Here is an 18,816-nt window from a genome sequence, read left to right as displayed (position 1 = left end):
CTCGACTAATTAAATACTGGACACAGTAAGGAAGACAAAACTATGAAAAAAAAATCAATTATAATATAAACATATTTCTTCTATTGACAAGAAGTTATAGTTGTTGACATATATTCCAAGTTCAAAGGGGCAAAATTCTGGAAATAGTCACAATAAAGTTATGGACCTTGTCACACAACATGTGTGTAATGATAAGAAATATACATTTGAAGTTTGAACATACCTTAAAAAGCAAGTTATATTTCTTAAAGAAAATTCTAAGTTCAAAGGGAGATCAATCTGAAAATATTGCTTCAAGAGTTATGAACCTTTTCACATAACATCTGGTTGATGATAAGGAATATGTATTTGAAGTTTGAGGTAGATACCTTTAAAACTAAAGAAGTTATAGTAAAAAATAACATTTTTCAAGTAAAAAGATCGCAGTTTAATGAGGAGATATTTCATGCAATATTGGTGCTAGAGTTATGAACCTTGTCACATAAGATGTGGTTTATGATAAGGAACATATATTTAAAGTGTTAAGTTGATCCCTTAAGAAATGAAGAAGTAACAGTAAAAAATAATATTCTTTTAAGGTAAATTCTCAGTTCAAGGGGAGATAAATCTGAAAAATTGATGCTAGAGTTATGAACCTTGTCATATAATATGTGGTTAATGCTAAGGAACATATATTTGAAGTTGATCGTTTTAGAAATAAAGAAGTAACAGTGAAAAGTAGTATTTTTTTATTAAAAATTCTATGTTCAAGGAGAAATAAATCTGAAAATATTGGTGTTAGACTTATGAACCTTCTCGCATAAGATGTGGTTAATAATAAGAAATATATATGTGAAGTTTAAAGTTGATACCTACAGAAATGAAAAAGTTATAGTAAAAAATAATATTTTTTTAAGGAAAATTCAAGTTCAAGGAGAGATAAATCTGAAAATATAGGTGCTAGAGTTATGAACCTTGTCACATAAGATGTAGTTGATGATAAGGAACATCTATTTGAAGTTAAAAGTTGATACCTTAAGAAGTAACAGTAAAAAATAGTATTTTTTAAGGAAAATTCTAAATTCAAGGGGAGATAAATCTGAAAATATAGGTGCTAGAGTTATGAACCTTGAAACATAAGATGTGGTTGATGATAATGAACATATATTTGAAGTTTGAAGTTGATACCTTAAGAAATGAATAAGTTATAGTGAAAAATATTTAACTGCACCAAAACTTTAATCTGAAATCTGGAAGCGGACGCCCATGCCTGGGCGTGTAGGACAGCTCTTCATATACTTCTTGGTGTCGAGCTAAAAAGTAGAAATTCCATTGGAAAAGAGAAACACATTCAACAGCAGGGTAAGGGGTATAGGCTAAACTGCAATACATGCATCTGACAAGAATAAAATTACTGTAAGAACATATATCATTTGGTTTAAACATATTTGCTTAAGCTTGATTGCGAAACAAGTTCTTGCAACTTACATTAATCACTTTCGAGTCTGCTTCTTAGAACCAACCAGTACTGGTGTCATATGAGGAAACATGGTGGTGACCAGAGTAGGGCTCGAACTCCACCCCCACCCCCCCTGATCTCTGGGTTGAGAGGCAGACACCTTAACCACTAGGCCACCGCTCCCCTCACATATATCATTTACAAGTTATAAGAAAATCTATTTATATGAAATTGCCCCTTACATCACTCAGCTCTTTTATAAAAGTTCCCTCAGAGAAGGTAAATTCACCATCTATCTGAGCTGTGTATCCCCTAACAGCCTGATACAATGTTCTCTTTATTTCTTCCCTGAAAAAAAGGCAGAATAAGTTCATCATGTATTTAAAAGTGCCATGCTTTATTCTATTCATTAACAAGAACTGTCGGAGAACAGTAAGGCTTGACTATTCGAAAAAATGGTCACAAGTGACAAGAGTGTTTTATTGAGTATAATAATGCTTACATAATTATGAATACATAATATTGACCGAAAAGGTAAAAAGGCTTGTTATAAGGATGTTTTATCAATTAAATTACTGCTTTATTCTTATGAATGCATAAAATTGTCCCAAAAAAGGCAAAAACCCTTCAGTAGTTATGGAGATAACAGCTTACAAGCAAAACTTTACCATGAATTTCTAAGTTGAAAAAGGGGAGAAAAATCAGCCTAAATGCAAGATAGAATTATGGATCTTGGTCAGTGACCTACAATTATAACCCTTAATGCATATGTGAAGTTTTAAATAAATATCTTTAATAGTTATTGAGATATGTAAAACTTACATGTAAACATTAACCAAGAGACTAAGTAGAAAAGGGGAGATAAATCAACCTAAATGCAAGATAGAGTTATGGAACTTGGTCAGTGACATACAATTATGACCATTCATGCACTTGTGAAGTTTCAAATCAAAATATCTGATAGTTATTGAGATATGTAAAACTTACATGTAAACATTAACCAAGAGACTTAGTAAAAAAGGGGGAGATAAATCAGCCTAAATACTTGACACAGATATGATTGCTGTTCAGTGATCATTATTTATGACCACAAATATACATATGAAGTTTCAAGTTTGTATCTTTAATAGTTTCAGAGATATGCAAAACTTGCATGTTAAACTTAACCAAGAAAAGGAGATTTTTTAGTACAAAAGGGAGCATAATTCAGTCAAAATACATGGCAGAGTAATGAATCTTGAGATGTGACCTTCAATTAAGTACATGTGTAAAGTTTCAAGTAAATATCTTTGAAGACCTTTAACCTTTAACCAAAATTTCTAAGTTTCAAAGGGGCAAATAATTCTGCAAATATTGCAGGTAGAGTAATGCAACTTTGCAAACTGATGTACATTGTTACTATAAAAAAGTATTGTAAATTTCAATTGAATATCTCAAGCAATAATTGAGATATTTGACTTTACAAAAAACTTTAACCAAAATCTCTAAGTTAAAAAGGGGCATAATTCTGTAAATATTGTAGGCAGAGTTATCCAACTTGTCAATGTGATGTACATTGTTACTATAAATAAATATTGTAAGTTTCAATTGAATATCTCAAGCAATAATTGAGATATTTGACTTTACAAAACAAGAGGGCCATGATGGCCCTAGATCGCTCACCTGATTTATCAAACTCATCCAAACAATTACCTAGACAAGCATTCTGACCAAGTCTCATGACAGGTGAGTCAAAAATGTGACCACTACAGTGTTAACAAGGATTATCCATATTTGAGCAGTGCGACCTAGTTTTTTACCCAGGTGACACATATTCAAACTTGACCTAGAAATCATCAAAACAAACTTTTAGACCAATTTCAAGGATACTTGGATCAAAACAGTAGCAACTAGAGTGTTAACAAGATTTTTTGTATTTTTAGCTCCGGTGACCTAGTTCCACATGCGATTTCGAACTCATCCAAGCAATTACCTATACAAGCATCCTGACCAAGTTTGATGATAACTGAGTCGAAAATGTGACCACTAGAATGTTAACAAGGTTTTTCCATATTTGGGCGGTGTGACCTAGTTTTTTTCATCCAAGATGACCAATGTACGAACTTGACTTAGAAATCATCAAAACAAACTTTCAGACCAATTAACAGAATATTTGGATCACAACAGTAGCCACTAGGGTGTTAACAAGATTTTTCTATTTTTAGCTCCAGTGACCTACTTTTTCATCCGAGATGACCCATGTTCAATTTCTTCCCAGCAATGACCTAGACAAGTTTCCTGACCAAGTTTGATGACAATTGAGTCAAAATTGTGACCACTAGAGTGTTAACAAGGTTTTTCTATTTTTAGCTCCTGTGACCTAGTTTTTTCATCCGAGATGACCCATGTTCGAACTCATCCGAGCTATCACCTAGACAAGCATCTTGATCAAGTTTGATGATGATTGATGCAAAAATGTGACCACTAGAGTGTTAACAAGGTTTTTCTATTTTTTAGCTCCGGTGACCTACTTTTTCATCCGAGATGACCCATGTTCACACTCATCCGAGCTATCAACTAGATAAGCATCCTGACCAAGTTTGATGATGATTGATGCAAAAATGTGACCCCTAGAGTGTTAACAAGGTTTTTCTATTTTTAGCTCCGGTGACCTACTTTTTCATCCGAGATGACCCATGTTCGAACTCATCCGAGCTATCACCTAGACAAGCATCTTGACCAAGTTTGATGATGATTGATGCAAAAATGTGACCGCTAGAGTGTTAACAAGGTTTTTCTATTTTTAGCTCCGGTGACCTACTTTTTCATCCGAGATGACCCATGTTCGAACTCATCCGAGTTATCAACTAGATAAGCATCCTGACCAAGTTTGATGATGATTGATGCAAAAAATGTGACCGCTAGAGTGTTAACAAGGTTTTTCTATTTTTAGCTCCGGTGACCTACTTTTTTCATCCGAGATGACCCATGTTCGAACTCATCCGAGCTATCACCTAGACAAGCATCTTGACCAAGTTTGATGATGATTGATGCAAAAATGTGACCGCTAGAGTGTTAACAAGGTTTTTTCAATTTTTGTTCCGGTGACCTACTTTTTCATCCGAGATGACCCATGTTCGAACTCATCCGAGCTATCAACTAGATAAGCATCCTGACCAAGTTTGATGATGATTGATGCAAAAATGTGACCGCTAGAGTGTTAACAAGGTTTTTCTATTTTTAGCTCCGGTGACCTACTTTTTCATCCGAGATGACCCATGTTCGAACTCATCCGAGCTATCACCTAGACAAGCATCTTGACCAAGTTTGATGATGATTTGATGCAAAAATGTGACCCCTAGAGTGTTAACAAGGTTTTTCTATTTTTAGCTCCGGTGACCTACTTTTTCATCCGAGATGACCCATGTTCGAACTCATCCCAGCTATCACCTAGACAAACATCCTGACCAAGTTTGATGATGATTGAGGCAAAAATGTGACCTCTAGAGTGTTAACAAGGTTTTTCTATTTTTAGCTCTTGTGACCTAGTTTCTCATCCGAGATGACCCATGTTCGAACTCATCCGAGCTATCAACTAGATAAGCATCCTGACCAAGTTTGATGATGATTGAGGCAAAAATGTGACCGCTAGAGTGTTAACAACTAAATGTGAACGGACGACGGACGGACGGACGACGGACGACGGACGACGGACAATCATCGATCCTAAAAGCTCACCCTGAGCATGCTCAGGTGAGCTAAAAATTAACCAACGCAGACGCCGGGGTGTCTACAATAGCTCTCCATATTCTTTGAATAGTCGAGCTAAAAACAATGTGGAATATCTCTAAATAAAATACAGACTGGACTAAGCTCTATACAGGGTCAAAACTACTATGGACATGCTTCACATAATACGATTACTATCCAAGGAGGAAAAAAAGAGAGAGAAAAACACATGCTGTTATATGGGAAATAGGGCCCAATTTCTGTCCTAAAAATATGCCCAAAGGATAATTGGTTTTTATTTAAATACATGTAAAACATCACAAATGTGGTATATATTTACCATTGGTCAGTTGGTGATGCTTTTGGGGATGTTTCTGGTCTGGTTGGTTTTGCAACTGGAATTCCCCTTTTAGGTTTGGTCCCTGGAGTTGTTTGGGAAACCCCATTTGGAGAGCCACTTCCTGTTTCTATAGCTTTATGAATGACAGGAAGTAGGCTTTTTCCATGTTTTGGGGGTTTACTATCCTGACTTTTCTGTTTCTGAATCCTCGGAGGTTTGGAAGGCCTGTCAGGCTTTGGACTTAGGCTATCATTTTCCAACTCATTTTTATTCATGTTTTGAGCTCACAAAATCTCACCTTTTTAACGTATGTAGCTGGTACCCATTCTTTGAGCTTCGTACTGTTATTTATACCTCTCATCCAACCATTTTTATCGCCACACTCTTTACACAGGATTATGTCCCCTTTGTTTATCGTAAGCTCTGTGTCTACACGGGCTACAAATGGGTACAGCGCAACATTTGTGTGTCCTCATCTAAAAATACAGAAAATAAATGTTATAGACATGTAATATACCAAACATGTTTCAATATGAAAAAACAAAGCCTTTTTTCTTCAAGTCCATATGAGTAAATTTAACACATTAAATATCTATTAACACATTCCTAACCATTAAACAATACATTCCATCAATTCGAAACTTGCAAATAATTGTTACTGTAAGGGATTTCTGATTTGAAAAAGGTAAAATTGAGCTACTACCAGTATGTGCAGACTGGCCTGACTTGAGACATACAAAAATCATTTTATCACATAAACCGCGGCGCAGGAGTGTAATAAAGCCATTAAATAAAAACGATATTACACTAGTGTAATAACACTTTGACGTGACGTCATTTGCGCTATATAGAAACATAGCGTTAAAGCGCGCTAATGTTAGCGTTACACTTTGAGCGCATCATTAAAAAAATACTCATTTTAACAGTTTACTGTTCTTATTTTATATATGTGATAAATAGAATATCACATTCGTGTAGATTCAATACTAAATTTATCAAACTCGTTGAATAAAACAATATTATGCTCGCCAGAGGCTCGCATAATATGATTTTTATTCAACTCGTTTCATAAATTTAGTATTAAACTACACTCATTCAATATCCTCTATGTATTATTACTAACATACAAAAAAGCATATAAAAACTTTCGAAGTTAGTCACAAAGAAAAACTAGAAATGTGTCCATAGGACATGGATGCTCCCACATGCCTGCACTATTCTGTCAATCTTATGACTCTAGGTCAAATATTTTTTGGACTACATGTGCCACAAGTTGAAAACTAAAAATCAACAAAGGGCCACAATTCTGTTAAATTAGGTCGCAGCAAAAATTCCTTCCTTTACTACCATCTACACATAAAGGTTTTTAATCCCTGGAAGTTTAAGCAAAATCTGCCATCAGGTTGAAGAGGAGTTGCGTTCACAAAATTTCAACATAGTATATAGTGATAATCAAAAAAGGGCCATAATTCTGTTAAATTTGGTCGCAGCTAAAAATTCCTTCCTTTACTAGCATCTACACATTAAGGTTGTTCATCCCTGGAAGTTTAAGCAAAATCTGCCATCAGGTTTAAGATGAGTTGCGTTCACAAAATTTCTACATTCTATATAGTGAAAAAATCAACAAAGGGCCATAATTCTGTTAAATTTGGTTGCAGCAAAAATTCCTTCCTTTACTACCATCTTCACATTAAGGTTGTTCATCCCTGGAAGTTTAAGTAAAATCTGCCATCCGGTTTAAGAGGAGTTGCGTTCACAAAATTTCTACATAGTATATAGTGAAACAAGAGCTGTCGGTAGGACAGCATGCTCGACTATTCTTAGTGCTTGATAGTAAAAAAAATGCCTGATACAGTTACCTCCTCCTGTTTACAGGTTGGGGTCATGATGGTGAACAAGTGTGCAAAGTTTCAAAGCCATATGTCAATGGACTTTAAAAATATTTGAACTATTACAAAAACTTTAACGTAAATTCTAAGTCGAAAAAGGGGCATAATTCTGTCAAAATGCTTGATAGAGTTACCTCCTCCTGTCTACAGGTTGGGGTCATGATGTTGAACAAGCGTGCAAAGTTTCAAAGCCATATGTCAATGGACTTTGAAAATATTTGAACTATTACAAAAACTTTAACGTAAATTCTAAGTCGAAAAAGGGCATAATTCTGTCAAAATGCTTAATAGAGTTACCTCCTGCTGTCTACAGGTTGGGTCATGATGTTGAACAAGTGTGCAAAGTTTCAAAAGCCATATGTCTATGGACTTTGAAAATATTTGAACTATTACAAAAACTTTAACGTAAATTCTAAGTCGAAAAAGGGGCATAATTCTGTCAAAATGCTTGATAGAGTTACCTCCTCCTGTCTACAGGTTGGGGTCATGATGGTGAACAAGTGTGCAAAGTTTCAAAGCCATATGTCAATGGACTTTGAAAATATTTGAACTATTACAAAAACTTTAACATAAATTCTAAGTCGAAAAAGGGCATAATTCTGTCAAAATACTTGATAGAGTTACCTCCTCCTGTCTACAGGTTGGGGTCATGATGGTGAACAAGTGTGCAAAGTTTCAAAGCCATATGTCAATGGACTTTGAAAATATTTGAACTATTACAAAAACTTTAACGTAAATTCTAAGTCGAAAAAGGGGCATAATTCTGTCAAAATGCTTGATAGAGTTACCTCCTCCTGTCTACAGGTTGGGGTCATGATGGTGAACAAGTGTGCAAAGTTTCAAAGCCATATGTCAATGGACTTTGAAAATATTTGAACTATTACAAAAACTTTAACGTAAATTCTAAGTCGAAAAAGGGGCATAATTCTGTCAAAATGCTTGATAGAGTTACCTCCTCCTGTCTACAGGTTGGGGTCATGATGGTGAACAAGTGTGCAAAGTTTCAAAGCCATATGTCAATGGACTTTGAAAATATTTGAACTATTACAAAAACTTTAACATAAGTGGTTACGCCGACGCCGACGCCGACGCTCGGGTGACTGCAATAGATCTACTTATTCTTATCGAATAGTCGAGCTAAAAATCAACAAAGGGCCATAATTCTGTAAAATTTGGTCGCAGCAAAAATTCCTTCCTTTACTACCATCTTCACATTAAGGTTGTTCATCCCTGTAAGTTTAAGCAAAATCTGCCATCCGGTTTAAGAGGAGTTGCGTTCACAAAATTTCTACATAGTATATAGTGAAAAAATCAACAAAGGGCCATAATTCTGTTAAATTTGGTCGCAGCGAAAATTCCTTCCTTTACTACCATCTTCACATTAAGGTTGTTCATCCCTGTAAGTTTAAGCAAAATCTGCCATCCGGTTAAGAGGAGTTGCGTTCACAAAAATTCTACATAGTATATAGTGAAAAAATCAACAAAGGGCCATAATTCTGTTAAATTTGGTCGCAGCGAAAATTCCTTCCTTTACAACCATCTACACATTAAGGTTGTTCATCCCTGTAAGTTTAAGCAAAATCTTTCATCCGGTTTAAGAGGAGTTGCGTTCACAAGATTTCGGGACGTACGGACTGACGGACGGACAAGTGCAACGCTATATGCTCCCACATTGTGGTGGCATAAAAAGAATTTGTAAATTAAATGTTTCATGGAAGTCATTTAACTTGCTTTTTATGACTCTATTTAACTTGACAAAGTGAAACATTTATTTATTTGAAGGAGAATTAAATATGTTCTACCAACATTCAGAAGGACTGGTCAGTCATATACACAATATTTCAATCATTCAAAGCAACAGAGGACAATATTTCATTCCAGGAAAGTACTTACCAAATGAAGTATCTTTAATTGAGGATATAAGATCTGACTTTATAGGTGTGGTACTATTGCTTCTGTCTACACTGGACTTTCTCTTGTCCTGAAATCATAACAGTTTGTGCATGAATGAACAAATTTCGTATGTTTTCATAATAACATATTTAGTTAAGCTCTATTATTTTATAAACTTTCCTTAGTATTGAAAAAATTAAAAAAGGAAATAACTGATATACTAGCCATAATTTGATATTTCCAGCACTTGGAAAAGTCCACCATCAATGGTACTTTTTTCCTCTTTTTGTTTTGGTTTTCATATTGCACACAGTATTAATGTTATTTTGCAAATTTATGTTTGATAAATTGTTGTCCTTTTTTGTAGGGTTTTACATTGTAACAACACAGAAGAGGTCATATGGCAACTTTTCAATTTTATTGGTGGAAAAAGACCTCAGATGCCCATCCATGCATTTTTTCAGACACAAATTGGCACCTGTGTGGAACCTATGACCTTCTATAAGCTAGCTTGTTAACTTCCTTGCATGAAAGAATCCAAAGTCCCTATTGGGATTCCAACCCAAAGCGGTGAGGGGCCAGTGGTTTGACACCAACAACCTTAACCAATCTGCAATGGATATACCCTGAATGGTAAATCTTCCCCATCCCTTAACCTTTTACCCCATGAGCATATTGCGAAAAATCGCCGTTTTCACTGAAAAGTCTCCTTTAACAAGTTCAAACTGCTATGAAACTATAACCAATGCTTCAATACTTGGCGTAAATGTTGGTTAGACCATAGCCTCTGTAACAGCATGCTCAATTGTAAATTGCCTGTTACCATTGCAAGGGGGGGGGGCGTCTCAAAATTGCCAAAAATCACTATTTTGCATTGTTTTTTCAATTAAAACTGATTTCAAAGTGCTGCAATGAAATTAAATAGAGTAAAAGGCTTTTCAGCGTCGGTTACTAGTTACCCTAAGATCGACCTGAGACCATTTTTAGCCTGTCACATGTCCAAAATTTTCTTGGCGATGAGAGGGACTCCGCCCCCCTTCATAAAATGAAATAATATGTATAATCCCTGCGGATAAGTCATTGAATTTAGGGATACTTTTACTTTTTTTAGGTGTCAACAACGGATTTCAATGTATGGTACGACGGTATATGTATAAAGTAGAATTACAAGCATATCACTTGCCATACATGCCTCGATGACAAGGTGTTAGACTTTAGGTTAGTTTCAAATTGAAGACTGTAGGTTTGATCAAGTGATTTTTTATGTTTTCTTGTATGAATTTTTTTATATATTGCAAAACTGGACCATTATTTGTTATGCATGCAAATCACAAGGTAAAATCGTACATAATTATGGCAATCAAATTTATCAAAATTATGAAAACCAAAAAAAATATGCTAGAAATGAAACACATGATTTATCAAGTTATGTTTCATATAGTTAAAGAAATATTAAAAAATCAATTTATGAAAACTACAAGAAGGATTTGTCCAAGATTTGAACTTGTGCACCTATTAGGTCACAACTTCGTCTTATTTACCACTAGACCATTACGAGATATTATTTGATTTAATATCGAGATCTATACTTTCAATGAAATGTTTAAACATTAATCATAGAAAGTTACAGAAACTATTCGAAACACCTCCCGAAAAGTAATGAGTCTCAGATCAATATTGCCGAACAATACTAATGCTTATTTTATAATGATAACAGTTTCTTGACAACATTGCTAAGCAAGTTTGCTTCAAATATTGTGAATAAACAGTTACGCAACATAATTCGTTCCTCCTTTCTTTATACTTGAACCATTAAAATAATTTTTTCTTATATTTATGATAATACAATCATTTTTCTACCCGGCGACTTGATGCTTTAGCATCAAAACCTCTACTTGTTAAAAGTAAGGCAATGTTTATTTACTGTGTACCCCAAAATCCCCATAATTCAGTGTTTTCATATTTTTTATTGCCGATTTTCATAAACCTAGATCGAAAGGCCCTGGTACCATCCACAAATAACCAGAACAAGAGCTGTCACCCAAGTGACGAATGCCCCCAAAAAGGTTTCTTAAGCATGCAGGTATTATGAAGAGAAAAGAGAATGAAAGTAACTAATTGCTTAATATTGTTCTTTGTATCATTCTTCCTGTAATTTCTAATTGTGATAGCGTGAACCTTTAAAATATAAGTGTGACCTTGACCTTTGAAGAAGGGACATGGTTCCTGGACGCGACAGAATTTTGTTATGCGAGATAGACATTTGTGCCAAGTTATTTCAAAATCCCTCAATGCATGACAAAGTTACAGACTGGACAAGATTGTGGAGTAAGTGGGGACACATGGATAGAAAGACGGACATGAGCTTTAGCCACGACACATTGTCTTGATGTGGTAGACAATTTTGTGCCAAGTTATTTTAAAATCCTTCAATGCATGACAAAGTCCGACATTAATGTGTCTCTTCAAACTCTTCTAGCTTCAAACAATAAGTGTGACCTTGACCATTGAAGGTAGGGACAATTTGGTCCTTATTCGCAGGCAGCATATTGTCCTTGGTGGACATTTTATGCCAAGTTATACTTCTAAAATCCTTCCTGCATGACAAAAGTTAAAATCCGGGACATAATTTTACTCATGTGTACTTGTAAACTTCTTATTGTGATTAAAAGTGGAAAACTTCAAAATGTAAGTGTGAACCTTGACCTTTGAGGTAGGGACGGGATGAATTGGATGCAAACACATTTCTTATTGTGGTTTAGACCATTGTGCCAAAACTATTCTAAAAATCCTTTTTTTAATGCCCCCAATGAACAAAGTTACAGCCCGACATGATTGGGTGTGTACCTATTTAATTCTAATTTATAATGTGGAAACCCTACAAAATGTTAAATGTACCTTGACCTTTTGAGGTAGGGACGTTCATTTATGGAAACGCGACACATCGTCTGGATGTTGGTAGATATTATGCTTAGTTAAATTTTTAAATTTCATTCAATGCAAATGACCAAATTACAGTAAGGAACAGGACCGGGAATTTGTCCACGAATTTGTGTACCAAAACCGTATTTTACTCTTATTAACTGCGATAAATGTGAAAACTTCAAAATGTTCATGTGATCTTGACCTTAGAGGTAGGGACGTGATTCTTGGACAGGACACATTGTCTTGATGTGATAGACATTTGTGCCAAGTTATTTCAAAATCCTTCAATGTATGACAAAGGTGCAGTCCGGACAGGAATGATTCGAATGAAGTGGGGGACGCACAGACGAACAGACAGACGGACGGTGTGATTTTGATATGCCTCCCTTCAGAGGCATAAAAAGACAATTTGTTTGGATTCCTTGTACCACTAAAGATCAACTTAATAGTGTATCCAGTTAACCAGCTTTTCTATAGATAACTAACCAGTAATGATCAATTTTTATGTAAGTGAGTAACTACTAATCCTACTGAATTCTGAATCAGCGGTGGAAGAAATGTGACCATTAGAGTCAATTTGAATGACCATTTGTCATTGAGAAACAAGCAATTATCATAGTATTGCAAGCAATCCATAAGTCCCCTACCGGTAAGAGCCCAAGCAACATTCTGAAGGGCCATTGGCCATTCACTTAGGTTCCTATTTTTTAAGTTTAAAGTTTTTTAAAAAGTTCTTTAAAATGATCACCAGGAAACAGTTTCTATGTAAGACAGGACGGACTTTGAAGGACACTCTAAAGTTATTTTTTAAAACATCCCTGTTATTCAAAAATAACATTTTTAAAAATCCTATTGAATTGAAGGGAAGTTGGAGTAAAAATTTACCAAATTTCTCAAAAAAAAGTCTTTAAGTTCAAAAGGGGCATAATTCTGGAAATAGTCTTTGCTAGAGTATTGAACAGACTCACAAATGTTGAGTGACCAAAAAAAGAAACATTTATATGAAAGTTTGAAAGTAGATACATTCAAAAAAAGAAAGTTTAATAAAAAAAAAAAAATTTTTTTTCCATGAAAAAATTTTAAGTTCAAGGGAGGTAATTCTGATAAATTTTGGTGCTAAGAGTTGTAAACCTTGCTGTCACATATAATGTGGTTGATGACAAGCAACTTATATTTAAAGTTTGAGAAGAAAATACCTTAAGAAAATAAAGAACTTATAGTGAAAAAACTCTTAAAAACTTAGAAATCAGAAATCTTGAAAATTTCAGTCTATTTGTTGCCCCAAGCAACCAGAATTTTCAACATAGGAAGATAAGAAAAGGATGTGCATAATTTCCATACTGCCATCTACCCATATGTCAAGTTTCATTTTTTGTTAAACATATTTTTCAGTACTTTTTGTGTTATCACTGGATCCAGGTTATGTGTAAAATTTGCCATAAATTTTCAGTCTATTTGTTGCCATAGCAACCAAGAATTTTCAACATAGGAAGAAAAGAAAAAACGTGCATAATCTCCATACTGCCATCTAATCCATATATCAAGTTTCATAAAAATATTTTCAAGTACTTTTTGCGTTATCGCGGGATCCAGGTTATGTGTAAAATTTGCCATATTTTTCAGTCTATTTGTTGCCATAGCAACCAGAATTTTCAACATAGGAAGAAAAAAAAAGACGTGCATAATCTCCATACTGCCATCTATCCATATATCAAGTTTCATTAAAATATTTTCAGTACTTTTTGCGTTATCACGGGATCCAGTTTTGTGGACGGACAGACGGACGGACAGACGGACGGAGGGTAAACCTAAAGTCCCCTCCGGTAAACCGGTAGGGGACTAATAATGCCTCCACTTGGGATTAGACGCAATTTGAGTATTCACTTGTCATTGAGAAATTACTCCTCCCCTTGGGATGGCACCAAGAACCTTTAATTACTAATCTCATGCTTTCCATATTGAGCTAAGTGAGCAGACAACACTTAACCAATGTTTAAACCCTTAACCTGCTGAAAATGTTAAATGAACTTTTTCCAGCTTCCATTTTTGGAACTGTTCATGATCAATTATGGGGGTATCAGGACAAATTTTTTAAATTAGGTCAGCCAGAAGACATCAGTATTTTGCTGGCATAAATGTTTTAGCTCTGGATATGAAGATGGTCATTATCAAATTTTAGAGATATCATTTTAATGAAAATTTGAGAATAATTCAGGATATCAAGATGAAAATTTAAAATTTACCAACAAACAGTATACAACCTGGTCAGGCAGCATGGATGTGCAGACTGGCCTGCTTCTATACTGGTGACAAAGGCTAATCACTTGTGATTTGTAAAAGGATTGATAAAGTAAAGAACAAGAGCTGTCCGTAAGACAGCGCGCTCGACTTTTTTATTGCTTGCCAATAAAAAAAGTTTTTGCAGTAAAAGGCAATACAAGAATCTCTGTATTTTTAAAGTGAACTAGTTGTTTGATACCCTTGAATATTACAGCAATGTTTATATGACATAATTTATGGTAAAGTGAACAAGTGGATAGGAATGAATTTTTTTAGATTTTTTAAGTTTTTTAGTGCTTGCCTATAATACAAAACATTGACAGTTAAGGGCCCATAATTCAAAATAAAATCTTTGACAGAATTTACCTTCTCCTGGACATGTTTGGGAATCATGATTGTAAACAAGTATTCCAACTTTCAAATTAATATCTCAAACAGTTCAGTCAAAAAGTGGACTGGTACTAAAAACTTAACCAAGATTCTAAGTCGATAAAAGGCCTTAATTTTTTAAAACAAATCCTTGACAGAGTTACGCTTCTCTTGCGTACAGATGGGGTAATGATGTGAAATAGCATTAAAAGTTTCAAAGCAATATCTCAAAGGGTTAAGGCAATAAGTGGATTTTACCCATATTCAATGTATTTTCTAAGTCAAAAAGGGGCATAATTCTGTCAAAAACCTTGACAGAGTTATGTCCTCTTGTCTGTTGATGAAGGTCGTGATGGTAAACAAGTATGGTCAGTTTCAAAGCAATACCTCCAATGGTTTTGAAATAAAGTGAGGTGGTACAAAAAACTTAACCAAGCTCAATACACTTTCTAAGTCAAAAAAGGGCCATAATTCTGTCAAAAACCTTGACAGAGTTATGTACTCTTGTCTGTAGATGGAGGTTATGATGGTGAACAAGTATGGTAAGTTTCAAAGCCATACTTGTAATACTTCTGAAATAAAGTGGGGTGGTACGAAAAACTTAACCAAGGTGTGACGCCAACGCTAACGCCGACGCCGGCGCCGGGGCAAGTAGGATAGCTCCCCTTTTCATAGAAAAGTCGAGCTAAAAATGTATAACCTTTAAAAATGTATAAGCAAATCGGTGTTGATCTTTGGAATGAAATGATTATTTTCTTGCATAAACTTTATCTTTGTACCAATCTGATTAAAATCGTTATGCATTTGGATCTGATTGTCATCATAAAAAAGCCAATCTTAGATGATTTCACAATTTTGAAAGCGATCCAGTCTCTAATTTTAACTGCTAGAAAACCAATACTTAGAAGGTAATTTTCACAATTTCGAGAACAAACATGGCGTTGTCCATTATAGCAGCAGGTAAACTGGCAAAACAAGCTTGGCCATTAAAACCGAGTCTATTATTCCAGTTTTTTCTTTTAAATTACTTCAAACAATTTTATTTCTAACAAAAATCGACAATTTGTTTTACTTCCAAGGACAACGATATTTTGATCCTTTGTCTAATGCCTCTCTGTAAAGAACGGTTTGACTACAAGTCTAAATGTAGCTTTCTCAGGAAATGTGAATAACAATGAAGGCAAAACAATTAGGGTGGCAATCACATCTACATGTAAGAAAAAACTTACGTACATATGAACTTTAGTCAGATTGTTTTTGTACATATACATGAAGAATAATCTTCGTTATTTAACTATGGGATTATTTTCTTGACTAAATGATGGAATTATGTTCTTTACAAAATCATAGTACTTGTCTGTGTTTTCATGCAATTCAAATACATGCAACTGAATTACTTCAATGTGAATTAAATGTGAAAAAAATATTGATGCAAAATCATTCTGCTTAAAGTGCTTTTCATGGTTGGTAGTTTTCACTCTGGATCATGGTAGAAAGCCAAATTGAATTTACCAGAGCACAGTTTAGCCACCACACTATTCCTGGGCAGGCTGTCAAGCAGTTTACCAGTGCTAGTTGCTCTCACTTTTGCAAGGAACTGAACACTTCTGTACATGCCAGAGCAGAGGTACAGTGCAAATGACTGTAGATAGGATTTCATTATCAATCATAACGAAAGTGACCTGCACTGTCCAGGAATTGAACCCGGGTTGCCCGATTCAAAGCCCAACACTCTATATATTGAGCTATTAAACGGATGGTTTTAGTGCTTTTCAATCTATTTAAAATCCCTTCCTTTCATTTTCTCAACACTATTCATGATCCTTATATCTCAACATGAATATGTTAATAAACTTTAGAAGAATCTTGTAATAATATCTATTTTTCAGCACAGCTGGAATGGACAATTTTGTAAATTTCAGAATGAAAACAACAGTGTATCTTTCTGTATGGTTTAAATACTGATTTAAAAATTTCTGTTTTAAACAGAACACTAAATTTGAATACATTCTCAAACATTATGTACTAGTAATAATTTATTGAATGACAGATATCTGTCGAATTTAAACTTTCAATTTTGTAATATATTATTACACATGTACGTAAAAAATCAATGTAGTTAACATGTGAACAAAAAAATTATTTAGGTATCAAATTCCATGAATGAAGAATAGAAAATCCAATAGCGACAGCAAGATATTTACATTAAACAATAACTTGCCGTACATATTGCAGACAATATCAAACTTGTGATCAAACGTGTGCAACAATTTTAGGACTATAAATAAAAATATTTTTAATGTATCTCTAAATGTTAACATTTTATATGAATACTTTTTATATACATGATGTTTTAGTTTTAATAAGCTCTATGATTATATCATACTGTTTTAAAATGAGCACCTCTTGCAGTGTTATTAGGCTTGTCCACTATACAATCCATATAAGTGAAAAAAACAAAGGGCCATAATTAAGTAAAAAAATTATCAAAAAAACCCTGACAATACACACCAGGGCACTCGATTAAAAAGATTCTGTGAAGGTTTGGTAAATATTTCTTTACGAATGTAGGAGTAGTTGCACACAAAAGGAATATTCAGTATATATTCCAAATAAGGAAAAAAACAAGAGCACCACATAGCTTGGCAATATATGCCCGAATGCAGATTTGTTTTAAGTAAATAAAATTTAAAGTTATCAAAAATAATATTGAAACATACAGAGGATACCCATTTGTAACATTATTCAACAAGAACCGGTTGAACCGGGTGATGCTCCCCGAGAAGGTTCTGGACACAGGAAAGTATAAAAAAAATGAACAAAGGGCAAAAACTCCAAAATTAGGCAAAGCGGAGTTACGTTTTTTGCATTGCACTTCTATTCAATGAGATCTATCTATCTTTAAAGTTTCCTGATGATATCAGAGTTATGTCCCGGGTAAAAGTCAAAGTGTAAAAATGAACAAAGGGCTATAACTCCAAAATTAGACCAGGCTTTGTTTAGGTTCTTTAGGCATTGCAGTTCTATCCAATTATATCTAGCTACCTACAAAGTTTCATGTTGATATCTCTAATAGTTTAAAAGTAATGTCCAGGACAAAAGTCAAAAAGTAAAAATAAACAAAGGGCAATTTCTTCAAAATAAGGCAAGGCAGAGTAATGATTCTTAAGCACTGCACTTCCACCCAATGAGACCTATCTATCTTCAAAGTTTCATGTTGATATCTCTTATAATTTTAGAGTAATGTCCAGACAAAGTTCAAAGTGTCAAAAATGAACAAAGGGCAATAACTCCAAAAGTAGGCAAGACAGTGTTACAGTTCTTGTGCACTGCAAACTTACTCAATGAGATCTATCTACCTACAAAGTTTCATGTTGATATCTCTTATACATTAGGAGTTATGTCCCGGACAAAGTTCAAAGTGTAAAAATAAACAAGGGGGGATAATTCAAAAATTAGGCAAGGCAGAGTTAAGGTTCTTGTTCACTGCACACCTTCTCAATGAGATCTATCTACCTACAAAGTTTCATGTTGATACCTCTTATACTTTTAGAGTTATGTCCCGGACAAAGTTCAAAGTGTAAAATAAACAAAGGGGGATAATTCAAAAATTAGACAAGGCAGAGTTACGGTTCTTGTGCACTGCACACCTACTCAACGAGATCTATCTACTTACAAAGTTTCATGTTGATACCTCTTATACTTTTAGAGTTATGTCCTGGACAAAGTTCAAAGTGTAAAATAAACAAAGGGGAATAATTCAAAAATTATGCAAGGCAGAGTTACGGTTCTTGTGCACTGCACACCTACTCAACGAGATCTATCTACCTACAAAGTTTCATGTTGATACCTCTTATACTTTAAGAGTTATGTCCAGGACAAATTTCAAAGTGTAAAATAAACAAAGGGGAATAATTCAAAAAATAGGCAAGGCAGAGTTACGGTTCTTGTGCACTGCACAACTACTCAATGAG

General features: G+C 34.5%; 2 protein-coding genes across 2 annotated transcripts in view; one reads left to right on the top strand and one right to left on the bottom strand.

Annotated features, from left to right (window-relative positions):
* The window catches only part of LOC132751390 (uncharacterized), a 107,913-nt gene that overhangs the window by 30,282 nt on the left and 58,815 nt on the right, over positions 1-18,816 (top strand). The gene's annotated exons all lie outside the window — the stretch shown is intronic.
* The window catches only part of LOC132751393 (heat shock protein 75 kDa, mitochondrial-like), a 49,072-nt gene that overhangs the window by 3,570 nt on the left and 26,686 nt on the right, over positions 1-18,816 (bottom strand). The gene's annotated exons all lie outside the window — the stretch shown is intronic.

This window comes from Ruditapes philippinarum, unplaced genomic scaffold, assembly GCF_026571515.1.
Source record: "Ruditapes philippinarum isolate M1 unplaced genomic scaffold, ASM2657151v2 ctg2191_1_1_1_1, whole genome shotgun sequence".
Taxonomy (NCBI): domain Eukaryota; kingdom Metazoa; phylum Mollusca; class Bivalvia; order Venerida; family Veneridae; genus Ruditapes; species Ruditapes philippinarum.
The sequence above is the reverse complement of the archived record's forward strand: the minus strand, read 5'-3'. Positions and strand labels throughout refer to the sequence as shown.